This window comes from Aethalodelphis obliquidens, unplaced genomic scaffold (genome assembly GCF_003676395.1).
Source record: "Aethalodelphis obliquidens isolate GAN/ISIS:26980383/991018 unplaced genomic scaffold, ASM367639v1 scaffold23, whole genome shotgun sequence".
NCBI lineage: Eukaryota > Metazoa > Chordata > Mammalia > Artiodactyla > Delphinidae > Aethalodelphis > Aethalodelphis obliquidens.
In genome coordinates this window covers 988,323-997,188 of record NW_020837967.1, presented here as the reverse complement: position 1 = coordinate 997,188, position 8,866 = coordinate 988,323, and the positions used below count along the sequence as shown (strand labels likewise).

Here is an 8,866-nt window from a genome sequence, read left to right as displayed (position 1 = left end):
CCATTCATCATACTTTGCTATGTGTAAAATGTGAAAACAGATACTCTCCTCCAACTTTCTTCCATGTACGTTATAGAAGAACAGAAAAACTAAATGTTATAAGGGAGGGAAGACCCAGCGAGTGGTAACTTCTGCCTCAGAGGCCTGTGTGGGTCTGCAGTAATGGAGTCTCTCTGAGTCCATGACCAAAGCCGTATATAACTCAAGCTGTATATAACTCAAGACTAGGAGCTGGAGAGGGTGGGAGCAAGGCAAAGAAAAATTACTCCCATGACGAGGCATAGATTTCCCAATAACTAGAGTCAGAAACAGGACAGCCCTGGAATGTTCTGTCTTTCCAAACTAATGCTAGCTTTTGTGCGTATAGATTTTTCATTCTTTATTGAGCCTTTTCAAACAGTTCAACATTTTAGGAATGCACAAAAGTTTTTGGACATCATGGCATGCTTGGAAAGAACCCCTTACTTTAGTCTCTGTCAAGAACTGGAGTGAATGCAGGAGTTCCCAGGCCCTGCTGTTGCAGTGAGGAATGAATCAGAGGTCCTGCAGTCAGCGGTGACCTTGGGCCCAGGTGCTTTGGTGTGCGATTTGCAACCTGCCTAAGGCTGGCTCAGCTATGCAGCTCAAACTCAGGATGGTAAACTAGGATGGGAAAAAGGACTTGAAATAATGCCATGTAAACTATGTGATGAAAATAATATAGTTGTTTGGGGAAACTCTATTATTTTAACACCACGAAGGCAAAATGTGTTAAAAACATGGACAAGGGAAAAACACACCTACTCAGCAAATTGGGTTCAATGTGTGTAAGGTTCAAAGAAAGATAAACAGTTGTAAAATCTGTTGGTCAAGGGTTACCATGCCTTTTAAATGACAAACTGCCAAAGGTTACTATAGGCATAAGCTTTGCTAGAAACTGTTCTTTTAAAAACTAGATGCTCAAATAAATCAATTCTGTTAGGGACATTGAGAAAGGTGGGGGAAGAACATAAAGCACAGATCAATCTTTCCTTTAGGTTTTATTTAGACTGCTGGACATGAAAATATGTGAAACTGTTTCACCTTTTAGCTTCTACTTTATTAGCAAAACAGAACTTAAGAGTTCCCTTGATGTTATACAGGATTATATAAATTGGGTCCGTGTCATTATCTCTAAACCTATAGAATTTTGTACCTACTCAGCAACATTTTTATGTTCCTCTGAAATTCCTACAACTAAATAATTATATATCAAAACAATTCTCCTTGTAAGGGACTTCTCTTCATATCTAAATTTATTAGGAAGGTGTTAATATTTCTAGCATGTAGGTTATATTAAAAACAGAGACTACCAGGGGAAATTTTAGCTCAGAAGGTCTCATTCTTGTGTCTTTAAACTGCATTTAAGAAGGGACATGGGAGATACATTGTTAAAATTTCTAGCACATTTAAAAAATCTTTTTATAGCACTTAGCACTAAATGTGATAGAGATATTTGTATTCCTGCTCTATCTTCTACAAGGGAGTAAGGGGCTTACACTTAGTTTCCTTGGTTTGTTATTTTTCTATCCCCCTACAGCAGCATTTCACAAAATATGTTCCTTGATGCTGACAGGTTTTAAGAATAATGAAAAGAATCTCTATCATTTAAGCAAAGGAAACCTGGGTTAAGAACATTTAAACAAATTTTTAAATTTAATATCCTATAACTCGTCAACAGTTGAGTAAGTTCTGATGCTAACCCTACATATTTTCGACTGCCTATTAAAATATTGCTATTGCCACAATTAAGACACAACACTGGGCTTCCCTGGTGGCGCAGTGGTTGAGAGTCCGCCTGCCGATGCAGGGGACACGGGTCCGTGCCCCGGTCCGGGCAGATCCCACATGCCGCGGAGCGGCTAGGCCCATGAGCCGTGGCCGCTGAGCCTGCAAGTCCGGAGCCTGTGCTCCGCAACGGAAGAGGCCACAACAGTGAGAGGCCCATGTACCGCAAAAAAAAAAAAAAAGACACAACACTGCTTCATCCCACAAAGACCCTTTGTGCTTCACAACATTATTAACTCCTCCATCCCAAACCCACGTAGACATTGCTTTGCAGTCTGTAAGTACAAAACAGTTTAGCCAGTTTCAGAATGTGATACTAAAGGAATTATAACGTATCTTCTTTTGTATCTGTCTTCCTTCAGTCATTAAAGTGTTTTTGACATACATGTTATTTTTTTTGATATACATGTTATTAATAAAAGTAAGACATTCACTTTTTTTTTTTTTAGCCACTCCACGGCATATGAGATCCTCCCAGACTGGGGCACGAACCCGTGTCCCCTGCATCAGGCAGGCGGACTCTCAACCACTGCGCCACCAGGGAAGCCCAACACTCACTTTTGTTGCTGCGTACTATTGTAATTGTGAGGAGACCAAGTTTGTGGATCTGTTCCGTTAGTGGGCATTGGAGTTGGCTTTAGTTTAGGCTGTTAAGTATAAAGCTGCTATGTACCAGTCTTTGTTGACATAGTTTAATTTCTTTTTGGTAAATACCGAGGAATAGAATTATTGGGTCACTTGTTAAATATACGTTTAACTTTTGAGAAACTTCCAGAACATTTTTCATCCCCACCGGTGATGTATGAGATTTCCTGATCCACATCCTCCTCAGCACTTAGTGTTAACTGCTTTTTGATTTTAGCAATTTTATTGTGTGTGAATATTTTATTCCATAAATTCTATTTTTCTTTGCAGAATTGACATTTGAAATGAAAATAAAACTTCGTTATTTTTACTTCTTTCTTAATACTTATTCTTTCTCATTCGTTGAAAATATGTTTTATTTATTAAAAATACGTATAACTGCTGCTTTAAAATTTGTCTATTAGTTGAAACATCTGGGTCATCTCAGGATCAGACTCCATTGATTTTCTTCTGAGAATGTGTTCTATTTTCCTGATTCTTCATATGTCTATTAATCTTGGATTATACCCTAGGTATTATGAATATTAACTTAAGGAGATTCTGAATCCTGTAAGATTTCTCTGATGAATATTGTTTCATATGTTTTAGCAAATAATTTTCTTCACTGAGTTTGAGCTGTAAACTGTATTCCTTAGGATGCAGCTGGGTCTTAGCCCAGATCATTTGTCTTTAGCCGAGATGTTTTCAGTCCATCCTATACATGTGGTTTCAGGGGTCAGTCGGAGATGTGGGTAGAAATATTTGGGGGATTCTTCCCCTTTCTTCAGCTTTCAGTGTTTCCCAACCCCACTTTCCAGGTATCTCTGGCCAGAAAGACGGTACATGCCACAGAGACTGAACTTGGCCCAAGGCTACAAGCAAAAGAACCTTGATAGCTCCCAGGCTCTAATCCTCTCAAAGTGTGCATTCCTCACCAGAGTCTTTCTGTTGCTGTTCACTCTTCAGGTAGTTGCTTTTCCTATTATGTCCAAGATTTTCAGTTGTATTTTGCAGAGGGTTATCTGGTAGAGACTTAGTTTGTCACGTTTAGAAGCAAAATCCATCCATGTTGTAGCTTATATTTTCATGCTCCTGGCATGATTTAATAAAAAGAATTTCTTAGTTTGAATGGAGACCAATGCATCTTTTTCTTTAAACTTTATGATTATTGCTTAATGTGTTATACTTACCTAACCCAGGCAATGGAGATTTCCTCCTATATTCTCCCAGGAAGAGTCAGTGTTTTAACTTTCTCATTCAGAACTACAATTAGCCAAATAGTATTTTACAAAGCTAAGCTTTTTGTAGAAATATTAATAAATATGAAGTTTAAATTTTACTTGGGAGATCATGTTTTTGTTTATTCTTTGTAACATATCTATTATATGTTATTATCTAACATATCTATTATTACTCTTTTTAGAAACAAAAATAAAAATATCAGTTGTCACCAATTAATCAGTCTATGAGTGAAAATACCATGTTGGTCTGTGGAAATTACATCAACAAAAATATTTTATCAAACTAACTTTTCTCAGGCAACTAAATTAAGTTCCTCAAGTCAAGCATGTAATTAGAATTCTTTCCTCTCTGTTATATACACTTTACACATTAAGTATGCTTGAAATAATTTCTATTTTATGAATTAAAAGAGTAATCTTTAATCCTTTCCTTTTATGAATGAAGCTCTAACCATACAAAATTTAGCAACCAAACTAGAATCTTTCACTGACTATATCTTAAATAAAAGATTAAGTCCACAATCCTAAGATACATTTTTGCAATACTCTATAGTTTGTATTAACTCTTTAATTATATTGTAAACAGAAAAAAATGGAGAAGAGTGAAAATAAACAGCTGAAAATAAACAGCTGAGACATAGAACTAATAACCAAAAAGTTAGAGTAATAATAGATATATTACAAAGATTAAACAAAAACATGATTTCCCAAGTAAAATTTAAACTTCATACTTATTAATATTTCTATAAAAAGCTTAGCTTTGTAAAATATTATTTTCCAGAGCACTTAACATGTGTATGATATGCACAGGTGGTATCCTTAGCATTACCTGTATTCGATTTTAAGCTTTCTTAAAAGTAGGTCTCCTGTCCTACTCATCTCGCTATCCCCAACTGTAATATTTTCAAAATGGTGTAAATTGTATTGTAAAAAGAATCTCACAGGTGGTCAATATTAAAAACGTTATATAAAGACCCCTAAATATATAGAGTACTTTGATAAAATAAACCAGGTAGTTTACACATGTCCATTATGTCTGTTGAACTTCATCTTGACAATTAATTTTGATTAATATAAAAATTTCAAATTAGAGCATATTTCAGTACTGAAACCACAATTTCAACAGTTGTCGATACCTGCACATTGTCATTGCTCATTGAATAGCATGACAAGTGGGATTAAGAAAATAAACCCAGTAAAATGTGGCTAAATATAGTTGAATAAGCAAGAAATGAATAAGAAGCCATCGTCTAGAAACCTATTTGATATTGGACTGCATATGCATTTCCTCTTCTTCTCTTTCATTTCTTTTTCCAATTTAATTTTTTTAAAAAGATGATGTAATGGTTAATTTGTCATGTCAATTTGACTGGGTCACGAGGTGCCCAGACACTTGGTCAAATATAATTCTGGGTTTGTCTGTGAAGGTGATTGTGGATGAGATCAACATTTGAATCAGCAGACTGAACAAAGCAGAGGGTGCTCCCCAATGTGGGTGGGCCTCCTCAAATCAGTTGAAGGCCTGAATAGAAGAAAAAAAGCAGACCCTTCCCTGGGTAAGATAGAATTCTATTGGCAGTCTTGAAACTGGGACACTGCCTTTTGCACCTACTTGGGACTCCAAGTGAAACAAGCCTTTTCTTGGGTCTGGAGCTTGAGGGCCTTCCTACTTGGAGCCACACCATCTGCTCTCCCCGATCTCCAGCTTGTTGACCATCCTGCAGATTGTGGACCTCATCAGTCTCCATAATCACGTGAACCAATTCCATACAGTAAACCTCATCTATATTACCAGCGATAACGAGAGACACTGCAGGCCAAGCCTGCCTGGCTGGGGAGCAGAACCTGAGCGCAGGGACCCAGCACGCAGGGCCCCAGTACGCAGGGCGGACCGGAAGTCGGGGATCGGAAGTCAGTCCGCTGCCTTTCCTGCCCTGGGTTTTGTGAGGGGCTCGCCGTGTGGCAGCCGTGCAGCCTGCGCCTCCAGCTGGGCCGTTGCCCCAGGGCAGCGGGCGGCGTGCCGGCCACGAAGGTGAAGGGAGCTCCCGGGTTGAGCAGGCTGCTTCGGGAAGAGGACTGATTTGTGCTCCCCGGATTTATAACCCTCAGTCATCGGGTCAGAAGCCGAAGCCCGCTAGTCCTCTCAGACCGCCGGCCGCCTGGCGTTTCTCAACATCTTCCTGTGGTTCCTTAGAACAGTTCAGGCCACGCGGCCACTTCAGTTTGGTCAGATTTCATTTTGGGAAGAAACAGTGCAGCGTGTGGTAAAAGCTCAGGGTTTCCGCGGTGTCCGGCGCTCCAGCATCTCTTCTGCAGGATGTCGTTCTTCTCAGCGCAAACACGAGGTTCTGCGCCCAGCCCGGTGCGGTCGCAGGGGAGAAGAGAAGGAGGAGAAGATGCTCTGATGATGCAGAAGTTGGTTTCAGGTAAGCTGGTTTCCAGTTATGCCGGTTTTGAGATCTCTGATGCCACGAATGGTTTCCAATGCCCGACTGAGGTTTCACAGGCTGAGCAACGCCTGGTCTCCCGTTGCCCCGGGGCCCCTTTGCAGCCAGACTTTCATTCGAGGAAAATGGGCTTAGCCAGGAGTTTAGTGGCAGGTTTTTCGTGACGGAAGAAAGGCTGCTGGCGGGGTTCGTCCCAGGAGCCCAACACCGTTAATGAACTGTTGAACAGTGGGCTGGCCTGACCTCCGAGCAGCTTGCGACCTATCTTGGCCCATCACTGAGTTTGCCGGGTTGGGACTGGTGGGTGGGCAGGTGGCTGCTTCTTCACCTTCACCAGCGCTCCCCAGAGCACCCGGCCTGGCCGGGGCGGGCTGTAGTTGGCTTCTATGGATGGCCCTGCCGCCCTGCGGCTTCCTGGGCCCCCCTGCGCTCCCTGGTCGTCCAGTCCATTGTGCCTCCAGAGCCTCAGCTCTCGCCAGATGCAGCCCGTCCTCCAGTCACAGGTCAGAACCCGCTTTGCAGAGTGTAAGTCTGGAAAAAAATGCACTGCCCTTCCCCCAAACTCCTCCCTGCCAGGCCTCCCTCTTGGCTCAGGCAGGGTCCTCGGTTGCCAGATCCCACAGGAGGAGGTCATTGCCTTGTGCATCAACCACAGGCTGGGGCACTGGACGGCCCTCTGGCTTTTTGTTGTATCGAGGCACTGAGTGAAGATGGTCAGATATGTGTATAGTCTGTTAAAAACTCGCTTGAAAGACTATGATGTTCCTTTGTCCTGGGTACCAGCCAGACACAGAAGGCGCAACAGCTAAGTCAGGGGAGTTTGGGGATAAAGTCTTGTCATCCTTCTGCAAACAGTTTTCAGGGAAGATGAGTGTGGAGCCTGGCCAAGAGGGGAGGCTTCCCAGTGCTGAAAATGTGGTGTGTGGAGCCTCTGGCCAGGAGCTCCCGCCCAGCGTCTGTCCAGAATCTGCTGTTGGAGAAAGAGGTTTGAAGATCAACTTCAGCAGTGGTTGTCTGAAAACTCAGGAGCATTTACAGATTCAACTTCCCTTCCCCTTGACCTTCCTCAGATTCTGGCCATCTCTGCCTTAGACTATTGGAGCTGGGATGAAAACATTTGCAACTACTAGCCCTCAGGATGAAAGGACAGGAGCCACTGCAGCTGTCAGAGGCAACAGGCACATCTGTGAAGCACTTGGAAAGGCTGATCCCAAGTTCAGGGGAAGTGGAAGTTGCCTCTGAGCTCCATGTCTCTGCACTGCTAGACATGGTAGACATTTGAGCTGCCTGACCTGAAAGAGGGAGGGTCTCTCCAGAAGGTTTTGTTTTTATTAAAAATAATGTTATTCTCAGATACTTGATGCACTGTTGGAAAATGCTTTTTATATCATGTAAATAAACCATTTGGATGTCAAAAGAAAAGGGACATTATATAACAATAAAGGGGTCAGTTCTTCAAGAAGACATAACAATCCATAATGTATATGCATTTACCAACAGAATATCAAAATAAATGAAAAAAAAGGTGATAAAACTATAAGGAAACATAGATAAATTTACTTTTATAGCAGGGGATTTCAAGACACCTTGGTCAGTATGGACAGATAAATCAGGCACAAAATCAGTAAGGATATAGTTTAACAGCACCATCAATCCGCTGGATTTCAAGAACATCAGATTACCCATTTTTTTTCAAGCTCACATGGAACAGTCACAAAGATAGACCGTATTTTGTGGCATAAAACATACCTTAACAAATATAAAAGAATAGACATAATATAAAGTAGACTCTTATAGTGAGATTAAACTGGAAATTAATATCAGACAGATGACTGGAAAACGTAGGATACTGGCGATCAAACAACACACTTCTAAAACACATGGGTCAAAGAAGAAGTCTCAAGAGAAATTAAAAATATTTTAAACCAAATAAATAAAAATTAAACTTTTTCAAAGTCAAATTGAAATTTGAATTTAAAAATAAAACATCAAAATTTGTGAGATGCAGCAAAAGCAATATTTACAAGAAAACTCATAGCATTGAATTCACGTATCAGAAAGAAGGTAGAGCTAAAATCCATAACGTAATCTTCCTTTATGAAACAAGAGAAAGAAGAGGAATACAAATTTAAAAAGCATAGAAGTAAAGAATTAAAATTAGAGCAGAAATGAATGAAATTGAAAACAGGAAAACATAGAAAAATCAATGACATCAAAACCTGATTATTTGAAAAGATAATAAAACGGTAATCCACTAGCCAGGCTAAACAAGAAGAAAAAGTTACTAATATTGGAAATGAAATTAGGGCCACCCCTAATGATCCTATGGACATTAAGGATAATAAAAGAATATTATAAACAACTCTATGACCTAAAGTTAGATAACTTAAATGAAATGTATTAATTCCTTGAAAGACACAATGTAATAAACTTCACATGAAGAGATGAAGATAATCTGAATAGGGCCATATCTGTTAAAGAAATTGAATTAATAATAACCTTCCAAAATGAAAGCAGCAGATCTAGATGGTTTCACTGGTGACTTCCACCAAATATTTAAAGAAAAAAATACCATTTCTCAACAATCTCTTTCAGAAAATAGAAGCAGAATTAATAATTCCTACTCATTCTATGAGGCCAGCATTACCCTAACACCAAACAGGAGAACACATTCTTTTGTGTGTACCATAAACCTAGGGCAAGAATACATTTCTTTGGGAGATGTTTTGTTTTCCACATAGATGGTGT

The 8,866-nt window shown here is 40.1% G+C and overlaps 1 pseudogene; it reads left to right on the top strand.

Moving 5' to 3' along the window:
• The first annotated feature begins 6,597 nt into the window (after nucleotides 1-6,597).
• LOC113628196 (germinal-center associated nuclear protein pseudogene) lies at nucleotides 6,598-7,400 on the top strand (annotated as a pseudogene).
• Nucleotides 7,401-8,866: the final 1,466 nt, after the last annotated feature.